The following is a 17,674-nucleotide window of genomic DNA, read 5'->3' as shown; positions in this document are numbered from 1 at the left end:
TCGTCTGAGATTAACATTGATAGTATCTGTACCAATTGCGATAAGGAAAAGTACACCATTTCGTGTTTTTGAAAGTTTTGAAGTTTTATTATTGCACAGTTAACTTTCTTCAGAATTGTCTTTTGATATTAAGATTATTTGAAACAGTGGGTGCTACCGGGTTTGTTATAAGAAAAGACTGGAATTTAGAGCCCCGCATGGTTTGTATATACTTCTTGAAAATGTGCACCAATGTATTTTTATTGCTTGGAATGGAAATCTTATTAGCTCAGGATCGTAAGTCATATCTGAAAGTAGGCAAGGCGCTGTAGAGAAGGAATAGTTAGGGTAAGATTTTACTTTAGGAACACCACAGAAGGAGCTTATTGAATAGCAAGAAGCATTAAGTGGACTCCTTACTCTTATTAGAAGTGACAGGATTGCATGATTTATAGCATTATTATTTCATCTTGCAGTGAGTAGGATATATATGAGAGGGCTGCAAAGATCAGGTGAAATATTTTTAGTAACCAGTGGAACCTGTGAAAACCTTACCTAACAGCTGAAATCTTTATTGTAATTTTCAGTGCTGTTCTTGAAATATACATACCCATGTTTCATCATTGCTCCAACTGCCGAATGCTCCCCACCCTTTTGACAGTCATTCATACTACATGATCTCCAACAGCACTTCACATTACTGATGGTATGTATCTATAAAATATCCCACCTGTTAGGGGAGGTTAGGTGAGGTTTTCATTGTTTCGTTTAATTTTCACAAGTGTCTCACTTTGATTTAAATAACTCCACATTAACCTTGATCTTTTTAGCCCTCCCCACTCTTTTTTGTCTATTATGGTGGGATGAAAATTCATGCTTCAAATCATGCAGCATCATTTTAAATTACTATGGTACCACTGAGTATAAGGATTTCATGAATGTGCTGGTCTTCCAGATTTTCTTGAAATGAGACTAAAGCTAATAATTTTTACCAAGGGTTAGTAAGATGAGTAGATCCTGGTTAGGATAGGGTTTTAGACATCAGAAAAAAATCAAGCCATTCCTGTGGCAGAATTTGCCTATTTAGTGAAGTAAATACAAAAGGGAATTTAGATACTTTATGTGTTTGAATGTAAAAAGCTACAGCTCAAGAAACATATCAAGTCTTTCATATGATTGAACTTAAACCAACCTAATCTTTGCTGTGACTGTGATCCGAAGCTAAGAGGCATTGCCCTTTGGTTTTCCATTTTGGTAAGGTTTGTTTTCCCATTTTGGTTTAGTTTTCCTGCAGTTTTTTTTATTGTTTCTTCCCCCCAGAATTTTTTTTTATTTATAAGGTTTTGGATTCTTTTTCCCTCCTTTACAGTTCTTGACTTGCACTTTCCAATTGCATATTTTTGTGTGTTATGTATGAAAACGTTTGATATGACATCACGTGATCATCTTGTTTCATTGTCCAGTCCACTGTGATGGGTTTATTGATATTCTATGTTGGATATACACTATAAAGAATAAAACACATACTAAAGTGAAAATCCTGTTGAAGAGATAAGTGTTGCAGAGCTTTTTTAAAGATGTACCATTACTGCACGATTTAGTGCTTGTGATCTTTGGTGATATCCTGTTTGGATGTTGCACTATGATAAACTGTGGTAAGCAATATATTTTCCTATATTATTTCTTATTTCTGAAAAAGTTTTCAGAAAGCAGTGTACTCTGCTAGAGATGAAGAATCTCATATGTAAAAATGAACTTGACATCCAGTTACTGCACTTTCCCTATTCATTCACCATTCTTAGATGTAGCTGACAAAGTGGATAGGACCTCACTTATACATTTTGTACAGGTAAATCACTGTCTGGTTTAAGATCTAACCTAAAGTCACCTAAGTAAGGTTAATGTTTTCACTGCCTAACATGGTGATAGGTATGCAACAGTGATGCATATGGATACCCTTTGTCGTAAAGGAATTTGCTTCTGAGCTACCTCTGTTCCTTGTTTGCCTATTTCAACTCTGTACAAAAATTCAAAATATTTATTCTTTAAGGAAGCATGTATTTCTTCATTTGATCATGAAGAAAGGAGATTACTCCAACCCTTCTAACAATTGCCCTTGTCACATACCTTCTCCAAAGATAGTAGAATTTTCCTTAACCCTCCACTTTCTTAAACACTTAGTATCTCATTCCCTTCTTTCAGATCACCAAAATGGCTTTTGTGGTGCAAGTTGATCTTCTATATGACTGATGTTGGTGCTCCTCTCTTAGGGATTTTGGTGAATATTTTGTGGATCTCAAAATCTCTAAAGCATTTCCTGGGTGTGGCACAAGTCTTAGTTTACTAAACTTTCCTCCTTTGATTTTTTTCTTCTCTGTTTTTAGTGCATAGTTTTGCTTCTGATTCCATTGCAGTAATCATTGACAGAGCAACATCTCCCTCTACTCTTCGCCATGATCCATGCATACATTGAATATCTTTACCGACCAGTCAACAACACAGTCACCCCATTTCTTAATAAATTCAACTGCAGTACTATCAGCTCCTGCTGCATTTCATCTTCCACGCAGCCTTCACCTCCTCTTCTCTCTACACCAAACCACTTTTTATGGCTCTCTCACTTCGCATATTACCCCAACCAAAAGACCTTACATCTGTTACTCTATCATCAAATACATTTAACAATCCTTCAAACTTATCACTCCATCAGTGTCTGTTATCACTTCCTCTTTTGCCCCTTCACTGGCATTTCCATTTGTTCTGTTGTCTTTTGCATATTATTTACCTCCATCCAAAACATCTTTCATTCTCGTTAACGTTTAATGATATGCTTTCACCCCATCTCTCATTTGCCCTCTTTTTCAAACCCTGCATCTTCCTCTTGACCTCCTGTCACTTCCTCTTATACATCTCCCAATCATTAGCACCCCTGTAAGTACCTGCCAAATGTCTCTCTTCCTCATTCACTGGCAACTTTATTTCTTTATCCCACCACTCACTATCCCTTCTGATCTGCCCACCTCCCACCTTTTGCATGCCCCAGGTATCTCTTGCACATACCATTACTGCTTTCCTAAATACCTGCCTTTCCTCACCCACTCCCCTCGCTTCATTTGCTTTCTTCATTTGCCATTCTACACACAGTCTCTGCTGATATTTCTTGACACAAGCCAACTTTCGAAGCTTACTGTCATCATTCTCTTCTCCCTGACCTTGTCTCCTTTACAAAAACCTCTACAAACCTTCACCCTCACCTCCACACAATATTGATCAGACATCCCACCACCTGCCCCTCTCAGCACATTTACATCCACAAGTTTCTCTTTTACATTTATATCAATTAATAAGGAACCTGATAATGCCCACTGACCATCTCTCCTACTTATCACATGCATATGCTTGTGTATATCTTTCTGTTTAAACCAGGTATTCCCAGTCACCAGTCTTTTTTTCAGCACACAACTCCACAAGTGCTTCACCATTTTCATTCATAACACTGAATACCCTGTGCATTCCAATTATACCCTCAACTGCCACGTTACTTACCTTCAGATTAGAATTACCCATTACTAATACCCAGTCTTGTGCAACAAAACTAGTGACACACTCACTCATCTACTCCCAAAACACTTGTCTCACAATCTTTCTTCTCACAGCCAGGTGCATAAACACTATTAATCACCCATTTCTCGCCATCCACTTTCAGTTTTATCGATATCAATCTAGAATATACTTCCTTACACTTAATCACACACTCCCACAACTTCTGCTTTAGGAGTAGTGCTACTCCTCCCTCAACTCTTGTTCTCTCACCAATCCCTGAATTTACTCCCAAGACTTTTCCAAACCATTCCTCCCCTTTTCCTTTGTGCCTCATTTCACCATTAATTAGGAAATCCAGGTTTCTTTCCTCAAACATATGACCTGTCTCTCATCTCTTCTTACCTTGGTTACATCCACACACATTCAGACACCCCAAGCTGAGCCTTCGATGAGGATGAACATTCTGTACTTTGCTCCTTCTTCTGTTTCCTCTTCTAGAAATTGAAATACAAAAATGGGACACGTGGGGATATGGAGATAGAATTGAATGAACTGAACCAATGCATGTGAAACATTTGGTGTAACCATGGCCAGGTCTTTGGGGCCTGGATGTGGATAGGGAGCTATGGTTTTGGTGCATTACACATAACAGCTAGAGAATGAGTGTGAGCAGATGTGGCCTTTCCTCGTCTCTTTCCTGACCCTACCTCACTAATGCATGTGATGCTGTTTCTTGTGGTGCTGGGAATGGATGAAGGTGAGCAAGTATGATTATGCATATATATATATATATATATATATATATATATATATATATATATATATATATATATATATATATATATATATATATAGGGAGGTAAATGCAAGAGTTTTGGAAAGAGGGGCAAGTATGAAGTCTGTTGGGGATGAGAGAGCTTGGGAAGTGAGTCAGTTGTTGTTCGCTGATGACACAGCGCTGGTGGCTGATTCATGTGTGAAACTGCAGAAGCTGGTGACTGAGTTTAGTAAAGTGTGTGGAAGAAGAAAGTTAAGAGTAAATGTGAATAAGAGCAAGGTTATTAGGTACAGTAGGGTTGAGGGTCAAGTCAATTGGGAGGTGAGTTTGAATGGAGAAAAACTGGAGGAAGTGAAGTGTTTTAGATATCTGGGAGTGGATCTGGCAGCGGATGGAACCATGGAAGCGGAAGTGGATCATAGGGTGGGGGAGGGGGCGAAAATTCTGGGGGCCTTGAAGAATGTGTGGAAGTCGAGAACATTATCTCAGAAAGCAAAAATGGGTATGTTTGAAGGAATAGTGGTTCCAACAATGTTGTATGGTTGCGAGGCGTGGGCTATGGATAGAGTTGTGCGCAGGAGGATGGATGTGCTGGAAATGAGATGTTTGAGGACAATGTGTGGTGTGAGGTGGTTTGATCGAGTGAGTAACGTAAGGGTAAGAGAGATGTGTGGAAATAAAAAGAGCGTGGTTGAGAGAGCAGAAGAGGGTGTTTTGAAATGGTTTGGGCACATGGAGAGGATGAATGAGGAAAGATTGACCAAGAGGATATATGTGTCTCCCGCGTTTGCGAGGTAGCGCAAGGAAACAGACAAAAGAAATGGCCCAACCCACCCCCATACACATGTATATACATACGTCCACACACGCAAATATACATACCTACACAGCTTTCCATGGTTTACCCCAGATGCTTCACATGCCCTGATTCAATCCACTGACAGCACGTCAACCCCGGTATACCACATCGATCCAATTCACTCTATTCCTTGCCCTCCTTTCACCCTCCTGCATGTTCAGGCCCCGATCACACAAAATCTTTTTCACTCCATCTTTCCACCTCCAATTTGGTCTCCCACTTCTCCTCGTTCCCTCCACCTCCGACACATATATCCTCTTGGTCAATCTTTCCTTACTCATTCTCTCCATGTGCCCAAACCATTTCAAAACACCCTCTTCTGCTCTCTCAACCACGCTCTTTTTATTTCCACACATCTCTCTTACCCTTACGTTACTCACTCGATCAAACCACCTCACACCACACATTGTCCTCAAACATCTCATTTCCAGCACATCCATCCTCCTGCGCACAACTCTATCCATAGTCCACACCTCGCAACCATACAACATTGTTGGAACCACTATTCCTTCAAACATACCCATTTTTGCTTTCCGAGATAATGTTCTCGACTTCCACACATTCTTCAAGGCCCCCAGAATTTTCGGCCCCTCCCCCACCCTATGATCCACTTCCGCTTCCATGGTTCCATCCGCTGCCAGATCCACTCCCAGATATCTAAAACACTTCACTTCCTCCAGTTTTTCTCCATTCAAACTCACCTCCCAATTGACTTGACCCTCAACCCTACTGTACCTAATAACCTTGCTCTTATTCACATTTACTCTTAACTTTCTTCTTTCACACACTTTACCAAACTCAGTCACCAGCTTCTGCAGTTTCTCACATGAATCAGCCACCAGCGCTGTATCATCAGCGAACAACAACTGACTCACTTCCCAAGCTCTCTCATCCCCAACAGACTTCATACTTGCCCCTCTTTCCAAAACTCTTGCATTCACCTCCCTAACAACCCCATCCATAAACAAATTAAACAACCATGGAGACATCACACACCCCTGCTGCAAACCTACATTCACTGAGAACCAATCACTTTCCTCTCTTCCTACACGTACACATGCCTTACATCCTCGATAAAAACTTTTCACTGCTTCTAACAACTTGCCTCCCACACCATATATTCTTAATACCTTCCACAGAGCATCTCTATCAACTCTATCATATGCCTTCTCCAGATCCATAAATGCTACATACAAATCCATTTGCTTTTCTAAGTATTTCTCACATACATTCTTCAAAGCAAACACCTGATCCACACATCCTCTACCACTTCTGAAACCACACTGCTCTTCCCCAATCTGATGCTCTGTACATGCCTTCACCCTCTCAATCAATACCCTCCCATATAATTTGCCAGGAATACTCAACAAACTTATACCTCTGTAATTTGAGCACTCACTCTTATCCCCTTTGCCTTTGTAGAATGGCACTATGCACGCATTCCGCCAATCCTCAGGCACCTCACCATGAGTCATACATACATTAAATAACCTTACCAACCAGTCAACAATACAGTCACCCCCTTTTTTAATAAATTCCACTGCAATACCATCTGCCTTGCCGGCTTTCATCTTCCGCAAAGCTTTTACTACCTCTTCTCTGTTTACCAAATCATTTTCCCTAACCCTCGCACTTTGCACACCACCTCGACCAAAACACCCTATATCTGCCACTCTATCATCAAACACACATATATATATATATATATATATATATATATATATATATATATATATATTTTTTTTTTTTTTTTTTTTTTTATACTTTGTCGCTGTCTCCCGCGTTTGCGAGGTAGCGCAAGGAAACAGACGAAAGAAATGGCCCAACCCCCCCCCCATACACATGTACATACACACGTCCACACACGCAAATATACATACCTACACAGCTTTCCATGGTTTACCCCAGACGCTTCACATGCCTTGATTCACTCCACTGACAGCACGTCAACCCCTGTATACCACATCGCTCCAATTCACTCTATTCCTTGCCCTCCTTACACCCTCCTGCATGTTCAGGCCCCGATCACACAAAATCTTTTTCACTCCATCTTTCCACCTCCAATTTGGTCTCCCTCTTCTCCTCGTTCCCTCCACCTCCGACACATATATCCTCTTGGTCAATCTTTCCTCACTCATTCTCTCCATGTGACCAAACCATTTCAAAACACCCTCTTCTGCTCTCTCAACCACGCTCTTTTTATTTCCACACATCTCTCTTACCCTTACGTTACTTACTCGATCAAACCACCTCACACCACACATTGTCCTCAAACATCTCATTTCCAGCACATCCATCCTCCTGCGCACAACTCTATCCATAGCCCACGCCTCGCAACCATACAACATTGTTGGAACCACTATTCCTTCAAACATACCCATTTTTGCTTTCCGAGATACTGTTCTCGACTTCCACACATTTTTCAAGGCTCCCAAAATTTTCGCCCCCTCCCCCACCCTATGATCCACTTCCGCTTCCATGGTTCCATCCGCTGACAGATCCACTCCCAGATATCTAAAACACTTCACTTCCTCCAGTTTTTCTCCATTCAAACTCACCTCCCAATTGACTTGACCCTCAACCCTACTGTACCTAATAACCTTGCTCTTATTCACATTTACTCTTAACTTTCTTCTTCCACACACTTTACCAAACTCAGTCACCAGCTTCTGCAGTTTCTCACATGAATCAGCCACCAGCGCTGTATCATCAGCGAACAACAACTGACTCACTTCCCAAGCTCTCTCATCCCCAACAGACTTCATACTTGCCCCTCTTTCCAGGACTCTTGCATTTACCTCCCTAACAACCCCATCCATAAACAAATTAAACAACCATGGAGACATCACACACCCCTGCCGCAAACCTACATTCACTGAGAACCAATCACTTTCCTCTCTTCCTACACGTACACATGCCTTACATCCTCGATAAAAACTTTTCACTGCTTCTAACAACTTGCCTCCCACACCATATATTCTTAATACCTTCCACAGAGCATCTCTATCAACTCTATCATATGCCTTCTCCAGATCCATAAATGCTACATACAAATCCATTTGCTTTTCTAAGTATTTCTCACATACATTCTTCAAAGCAAACACCTGATCCACACATCCTCTACCACTTCTGAAACCGCACTGCTCTTCCCCAATCTGATGCTCTGTACATGCCTTCACCCTCTCAATCAATACCCTCCCATATAATTTACCAGGAATACTCAACAAACTTATACCTCTGTAATTTGAGCACTCACTCTTATCCCCTTTGCCTTTGTACAATGGCACTATGCACGCATTCCGCCAATCCTCAGGCACCTCACCATGAGTCATACATACATTAAATAACCTTACCAACCAGTCAACAATACAGTCACCCCCTTTTTTAATAAATTCCACTGCAATACCATCCAAACCTGCTGCCTTGCCGGCTTTCATCTTCCGCAAAGCTTTTACTACCTCTTCTCTGTTTACCAAATCATTTTCCCTAACCCTCTCACTTTGCACACCACCTCGACCAAAACACCCTATATCTGCCACTCTGTCATCAGACACATTCAACAAACCTTCAAAATACTCATTCCATCTCCTTCTCACATCACCACTACTTGTTATCACCTCCCCATTTACGCCCTTCACTGAAGTTCCCATTTGCTCCCTTGTCTTACGCACCCTATTTACCTCCTTCCAGAACATCTTTTTATTCTCCCTAAAATTTACTGATAGTCTCTCACCCCAACTCTCATTTGCCCTTTTTTTCACCTCTTGCACCTTTCTCTTGACCTCCTGTCTCTTTCTTTTATACTTCTCCCACTCAATTGCATTTTTTCCCTGCAAAAATCGTCCAAATGCCTCTCTCTTCTCTTTCACTAATACTCTTACTTCTTCATCCCACCACTCACTACCCTTTCTAAACAGCCCACCTCCCACTCTTCTCATGCCACAAGCATCTTTTGCGCAATCCATCACCGATTCCCTAAACACATCCCATTCCTCCCCCACTCCCCTTACTTCCATTGTTCTCACCTTTTTCCATTCTGTACACAGTCTCTCCTGGTACTTCCCCACACAGGTCTCCTTCCCAAGCTCACTTACTCTCACCACCTTCTTCACCCCAACATTCACTCCTCTTTTCTGAAAACCCATACTAATCTTCACCTTAGCCTCCACAAGATAATGATCAGACATCCCTCCAGTTGCACCTCTCAGCACATTAACATCCAAAAGTCTCTCTTTCGCACGCCTGTCAATTAACACGTAATCCAATAACGCTCTCTGGCCATCTCTCCTACTTACATAAGTATACTTATGTATATCTCGCTTTTTAAACCAGGTATTCCCAATCATCAGTCCTTTTTCAGCACATAAATCTACAAGCTCTTCACCATTTCCATTTATAACACTGAACACCCCATGCATACCAATTATTCCCTCAACTGCCACATTACTCACCTTTGCATTCAAATCACCCATCACTATAACCCGGTCTCGTGCATCAAAACCGCTAACACACTCATTCAGCTGTTCCCAAAACACTTGCCTCTCATGATCTTTCTTCTCATGCCCAGGTGCATATGCACCAATAATCACCCACCTCTCTCCATCAACTTTCAATTTTACCCATATTAATCGAGAATTTACTTTCTTACATTCTATCACATACTCCCACAACTCCTGTTTCAGGAGTATTGCTACTCCTTCCCTTGCTCTTGTCCTCTCACTAACCCCTGACTTCACTCCCCAGACATTTCCAAACCACTCTTCCCCTTTACCCTTGAGCTTCGTTTCACTCAGAGCCAAAACATCCAGGTTCCTTTCCTCAAACATACTACCTATCTCTCCTTTTTTCACATCTTGGTTACATCCACACACATTTAGGCACCCCACTCTGAGCCTTCGAGGAGGATGATCACTCCCCGCGTGACTCCTTCTTCTGTTTCCCATTTTAGAAAGTTAATACAAGGAGGGGAGGATTTCCGGCCCCCCGCTCCCGTCCCCTCTAGTCGCTTTCTACGACACGCGAGGAATACGTGGGAAGTATTCTTTCACCCCTATCCCCAGGGATATATATATATATATATATATATATATATATATATATTTTTTTTTTTTTTTTTTTTTTTTACTTTGTCGCTGTCTCCCGCGTTTGCGAGGTAGCGCAAGGAAACAGACGAAAGAAATGGCCCAACCCCCCCCCATACACATGTACATACACACGTCCACACACGCAAATATACATACCTACACAGCTTTCCATGGTTTACCCCAGACGCTTCACATGCCTTGATTCAATCCACTGACAGCACGTCAACCCCTGTATACCACATGACTCCAATTCACTCTATTCCTTGCCCTCCTTTCACCCTCCTGCATGTTCAGGCCCCGATCACACAAAATCTTTTTCACTCCATCTTTCCACCTCCAATTTGGTCTCCCTCTTCTCCTCGTTCCCTCCACCTCCGACACATATATCCTCTTGGTCAATCTCTCCTCACTCATTCTCTCCATGTGCCCAAACCATTTCAAAACACCCTCTTCTGCTCTCTCAACCACGCTCTTTTTATTTCCACACATCTCTCTTACCCTTACGTTACTTACTCGATCAAACCACCTCACACCACACATTGTCCTCAAACATCTCATTTCCAGCACATCCATCCTCCTGCGCACATCTCTATCCATAGCCCACGCCTCGCAACCATACAACATTGTTGGAACCACTATTCCCTCAAACATACCCATTTTTGCTTTCCGAGATAATGTTCTCGACTTCCACACATTTTTCAAGGCTCCCAAAATTTTCGCCCCCTCCCCCACCCTCTGATCCACTTCCGCTTCCATGGTTCCATCCGCTGACAGATCCACTCCCAGATATCTAAAACACTTCACTTCCTCCAGTTTTTCTCCATTCAAACTCACCTCCCAATTGACTTGACCCACACCCCTACTGTACCTAATAACCTTGCTCTTATTCACATTTACTCTCAACTTTCTTCTTCCACACACTTTACCAAACTCAGTCACCAGCTTCTGCAGTTTCTCACATGAATCAGCCACCAGCGCTGTATCATCAACGAACAACAACTGACTCACTTCCCAAGCTCTCTCATCCCCAACAGACTTCATACTTGCCCCTCTTTCCAGGACTCTTGCATTTACCTCCCTTACAACCCCATCCATAAACAAATTAAACAACCATGGAGACATCACACACCCCTGCCGCAAACCTACATTCACTGAGAACCAATCACTTTCCTCTCTTCCTACACGTACACATATATATATATATATATATTTTTATTCATTTATTTTGCTTTCTCGCTGTCTCCTGCGTTAGCGAGGTAGCGCAAGGAAACAGACGAAAGAATGGCCCAACCCACCCACATACACATGTATATACATACACGTCCACACACGCAAATATACATACCTATACATCTCAATGTACACATATATATACACACACAGACATATACATATATACACATGTACATAATTCATACTGTCTGCCTTTATTTATTCCCATCGCCACCTCGCCACACATGGAATAACAACCCTCTCACCCCTCATGTGTGCGAGGTAGTGCTAGGAAAAGACAACAAAGGCCCCATTCGTTCACACTCAGTCTCTAGCTGTCATTTGATAATGCACCAAAACCACAGCTCCCTTTCCACATCCAGGACCCACAGAACTTTCCATGGTTTACCCCAGACGCTTCACATGCCCTGGTTTAATCCATTGACAGCACGTTGACCCCGGTATACCACATCGTTCCAATTCACTCTATTCCTTACACGCCTCTCACCCTCTTGCATGTTCAGGCCCCGATCACCCAAAATCTTTTTCACTCCATCTTTCCACCTACAATTTGGTCTCCCACTTCTCCTCGTTCCCTCCACCTCCGACACATATATCCTCTTGGTCAATCTTTCCTCACTTATTCTCTCCATGTGACCAAACCATTTCAAAACACCCTCTTCTGCTCTCTCAACCACACTCTTTTTATTTCCACACATCTCTCTTACCCTTACATTACTTACTCGATCAAACCACCTCACACCACATATTGTCCTCAAACATCTCATTTCCAGCACATCCACCCTCCTGCACACAACTCTATCCATAGCCCACGCCTCGCAACCATAGAACATTGTTGGAACCACTATTCCTTCAAACATACCCATTTTTGCTTTCCGAGATAATGTTCTCGACTTCCACACATTCTTCAAGGCTCCCAGAATTTTCGGCCCCTCCCCCACCCTATGATTCACTTACACTTCCATGGTTCCATCCGTTGCCAGATCTACTCCCAGATATCTAAAACACTTTACTTCCTCCAGTTTTTCTCCATTCAAACTTACCTCCCAATTGACTTGACCCTCAACCCTACTGTACCTAATAACCTTGCTCTTATTCACATTTACTCTTAACTATCTTCTTTCACACACTTTACCAAACTCAGTCACCAGCTTCTACAGTTTCTCACATGAATCAGCCACCAGCGCTGTATCGTCAGCGAACAACAACTGACTCACTTCCCAAGCTCTCTCATCCACAACAGACTGCATACTTGCCCCTCTTTCTAAAACTCTTGCATTCACCTCCCTAACAACCCCATCCATAAACAAATTAAACAACCATGGAGACATCACACACCCCTGCCGCGAACCTACATTCACTGAGAACCAATCACTTTCCTCTCTTCCTACACGTACACATGCCTTACATCCTCGATGAAAAAAACTTTCCACTGCTTCTAACAACTTGCCTCCCACACCATATATTCTTAATACCTTCCACAGAGCATCTCTATCAACTATCATATGCCTTCTCCAGATCCATAAATGCTACATACAAATCCATTTGCTTTTCTAAGTATTTCTCACATACATTCTTCAAAGCAAAGCAAGTATGAAGTCTGTTGTGGATGAGAGAGCTTGGGAAGTGAGTCAGTTGTTGTTCGCTGATGATACAGCGCTGGAGGCTGATTCATGTGAGAAACTGCAGAAGCTGGTGACTGAGTTTGGTAAAGTGTGTGAAAGAAGAAAGTTAAGAGTAAATGTGAATAAGAGCAAGGTTATTAGGTACAGTAGGGTTGAGGGTCAAGTCAATTGGGAGGTGAGTTTGAATGGAGAAAAACTGGAGGAAGTGAAGTGTTTTAGATATCTGGGAGTGGATCTGGCAGCGGATGGAACCATGGAAGCGGAAGTGGATCATAGGGTGGGGGAGGGGGCGAAAATTCTGGGGGCCTTGAAGAATGTGTGGAAGTCGAGAACATTATCCCGGAAAGCAAAAATGGGTATGTTTGAAGGAATAGTGGTTCCAATAATGTTGTATGGTTGCGAGGCGTGGGCTATGGATAGAGTTGTGCGCAGGAGGATGGATGTGCTGGAAATGAGATGTTTGAGGACAATGTGTGGTGTGAGGTGGTTTGATCGAGTGAGTAACGTAAGGGTAAGAGAGATGTGTGGAAATAAAAAGAGCGTGGTTGAGAGAGCCGAAGAGGGTGTTTTGAAGTGGTTTGGGCACATGGAGAGGATGAATGAGGAAAGATTGACCAAGAGGATATATGTGTCTCCCGCGTTTGCGAGGTAGCGCAAGGAAACAGACGAAAGAAATGGCCCAACCCACCCCCATACACATGTATATACATACGTCCACACACGCAAATATACATACCTACACAGCTTTCCATGGTTTACCCCAGACGCTTCACATGCCTTGATTCAATCCACTGACAGCACGTCAACCCCGGTATACCACATCGCTCCAATTCACTCTATTCCTTGCCCTCCTTTCACCCTCCTGCATGTTCAGGCCCCGATCACCCAAAATCTTTTTCACTCCATCTTTCCACCTCCAATTTGGTCTCCCTCTTCTCCTCGTTCCCTCCACCTCCGACACATATATCCTCTTGGTCAATCTTTCCTCACTCATTCTCTCCATGTGACCAAACCATTTCAGAACACCCTCTTCTGCTCTCTCAACCACGCTTTTTTTATTTGCACACATCTCTCTTACCCTTACGTTACTTACTCGATCAAACCACCTCACACCACACATTGTCCTCAAACATCTCATTTCCATCACATCCATCCTCCTGCGCACAACTCTATCCATAGTCCACACCTCGCAACCATACAACATTGTTGGAACCACTATTCCTTCAAACATACCCATTTTTGCTTTCCGAGATAATGTTCTCGACTTCCACACATTCTTCAAGGCTCCCAGAATTTTCGCCCCCTCCCCCACCCTATGATCCACTTCCGCTTCCATGGTTCCATCCGCTGCCAGATCCACTCCCAGATATCTAAAACACTTCACTTCCTCCAGTTTTTCTCCATTCAAACTCACCTCCCAATTGACTTGACCCTCAACCCTACTGTACCTAATAACCTTGCTCTTATTCACATTTACTCTTAACTTTCTTCTTTCACATACTTTACCAAACTCAGTCACCAGCTTCTGCAGTTTCTCACATGAATCAGCCACCAGCGCTGTATCATCAGCGAACAACAACTGACTCACTTCCCAAGCTCTCTCATCCCCAACAGACTTCATACTTGCCCCTCTTTCCAAAACTCTTGCATTCACCTCCCTAACAACCCCATCCATAAATAAATTAAACAACCATGGAGACATCACACACCCCTGCCGCAAACCTACATTCACTGAGAACCAATCACTTTCCTCTCTTCCTACACGTACACATGCCTTACATCCTCGATAAAAACTTTTCACTGCTTCTAACAACTTGCCTCCCACACCATATATTCTTAATACCTTCCACAGAGCATCTCTATCAACTCTATCATATGCCTTCTCCAGATCCATAAATGCTACATACAAATCCATTTGCTTTTCTAAGTATTTCTCACATACATTCTTCAAAGCAAAGCAAGTATGAAGTCTGTTGTGGATGAGAGAGCTTGGGAAGTGAGTCAGTTGTTGTTCGCTGATGATACAGCGCTGGAGGCTGATTCATGTGAGAAACTGCAGAAGCTGGTGACTGAATTTGGTAAAGTGTGTGAAAGAAGAAAGTTAAGAGTAAATGTGAATAAGAGCAAGGTTATTAGGTACAGTAGGGTTGAGAGTCAAGGCAATTGGGAAGTAAGTTTGAATGGAGAAAAACTGGAGGAAGTGAAGTGTTTTAGATATCTGGGAGTGGATCTGGCAGCGGATGGAACCATGGAAGCGGAAGTGGATCATAGGGTGGGGGAGGGGGCGAAAATTCTGGGAGCCTTGAAGAATGTGTGGAAGTCGAGAACATTATCTCGGAAAGCAAAAATGGGTATGTTTGAAGGAATAGTGGTTCCAACAATGTTGTATGGTTGCGAGGCGTGGACTATGGATAGAGTTGTGCGCAGGAGGATGGATGTGCTGGAAATGAGATGTTTGAGGACAATGTGTGGTGTGAGGTGGTTTGATCGAGTGAGTAACGTAAGGGTAAGAGAGATGTGTGGAAATAAAAAGAGCATGGTTGAGAGAGCAGAAGAGGGTGTTTTGAAATGGTTTGGTCACATGGAGAGAATGAGTGAGGAAAGATTGACCAAGAGGATATATGTGTCGGAGGTGGAGGGAACGAGGAGAAGAGGGAGACCAAATTGGAGGTGGAAAGATGGAGTGAAAAAGATTTTGTGTGATCGGGGCCTGAACATGCAGGACGGTGAAAGGAGGGCAAAGAATAGAGTGAATTGGAGCGATGTGGTATACCGGGGTTGATGTGCTGTCAGTGGATTGAATCAAGGCATGTGTATGGGGGTGGGTTGGGCCATTTCTTTCGTCTGTTTCCTTGCGCTACCTCGCAAACGCGGGAGACAGCGAGAAAGCAAAAAAAAAAAAATATATATATACATATATATATGGCGTGGGCTATCGATAGAGTTGTGCGCAGGAGGGTGGATGTGCTGGAAATGAGATGTTTGAGGACAATGTGTGGTGTGAGGTGGTTTGATCGAGTAAGTAATGTAAGGGTAAGAGAGATGTGTGGAAATAAAAAGAGCGTGGTTGAGAGAGCAGAAGAGGGTGTTTTGAAATGGTTTGGGCACATGGAGAGAATGAGTAAGGAAAGATTGACCAAGAGGATATATGTGTCGGAGGTGGAGGGAACGAGGAGAAGTGGGAGACCAAATTGGAGGTGGAGGGATGGAGTGAAAAAGATTTTGAGTGATCGGGGCCTGAACATGCAGGAGGGTGAAAGGCGGGCAAGGAATAGAGTGAATTGGATCGATGTAGTATACCGGGGTTGACGTGCTGTCAGTGGATTGAATCAGGGTATGTAAGGCGTCTGGGGTAAACCATGGAAAGCTGTGTGGCGCCTGGATGTGGAAAGGGAGCTGTGGTTTCGGGCATTGTTGCATGACAGTTAGAGACTGAGTGTGAATGAATGAGGCCTTTGTTGTCTTTTCCTAGCACTACCCCGCACACATGAGGGGGAGGGGGATGGTATTCCATGTGTGGCGAGGTGGCGATGGGAATGAATAAAGGCAGACAGTGTGAATTGTGTGCATGGGTATATATGTATGTGTGTGTGTGTGTGTGTATATATATGTGTACATTGAGATGTATAGGTATGTATATTTGTGTGTGTGGACGTGTGTGTATATACATGTGTATGGGGGTGGGTTGGGACATTTCTTTCCTCTGTTTCCTTGCGCTACCTCGCAAACGCAGGAGACAGCGACAAAGCAAAATAAAAAAAAAAATATATATATTATTATTTTTTATATTATTATACTTTGTCGCTGTCTCCCGCGTTTGCGAGGTAGCGCAAGGAAACAGACGAAAGAAATGGCCCAACCCCCCTCATACACATGTATATACATACGTCCACACACGCAAATATACATACCTACACAGCTTTCCATGGTTTACCCCAGACGCTTCACATGCCTTGATTCAATCCACTGACAGCACGTCAACCCCGGTATACCACATCGCTCCAATTCACTCTATTCCTTGCCCTCCTTTCACCCTCCTGCATGTTCAGGCCCCGATCACACAAAATCTTTTTCACTCCATCTTTCCACCTCCAATTTGGCCTCCCTCTTCTCCTCGTTCCCTCCACCTCCGATACATATATCCTCTTGGTCAATCTTTCCTCACTCATTCTCTCCATATGCCCATACCATTTCAAAACACCCTCTTCTGCTCTCTCAACCGCGCTCTTTTTATTTCCACACATCTCTCTTACCCTTACGTTACTCACTCGATCAAACCACCTCACACCACACATTGTCCTCAAACATCTCATTTCCAGCACATCCATCCTCCTGCGCACAACTCTATCCATAGCCCACGCCTCGCAACCATACAACATTGTTGGAACCACTATTCCTTCAAACATACCCATTTTTGCTTTCCGAGATAATGTTCTCGACTTCCACACATTCTTCAAGGCCCCCAGAATTTTCGCCCCCTCCCCCACCCTATGATCCACTTCCGCTTCCATGGTTCCATCCGCTGCCAGATCCACTCCCAGATATCTAAAACACTTCACTTCCTCCAGTTTTT

General features: G+C 43.0%; 1 protein-coding gene across 5 annotated transcripts in view; it reads left to right on the top strand.

The window, feature by feature from the left end:
- LOC139767130 (uncharacterized) overlaps nucleotides 1-17,674 on the top strand; it is a 273,906-nt gene that overhangs the window by 305 nt on the left and 255,927 nt on the right. The gene's annotated exons all lie outside the window — the stretch shown is intronic.

Source organism: Panulirus ornatus, chromosome 59, assembly GCF_036320965.1.
Source record: "Panulirus ornatus isolate Po-2019 chromosome 59, ASM3632096v1, whole genome shotgun sequence".
In the NCBI taxonomy this organism is placed as follows: Eukaryota; Metazoa; Arthropoda; class Malacostraca; order Decapoda; family Palinuridae; genus Panulirus; species Panulirus ornatus.
The sequence above is the reverse complement of the archived record's forward strand: the minus strand, read 5'-3'. Positions and strand labels throughout refer to the sequence as shown.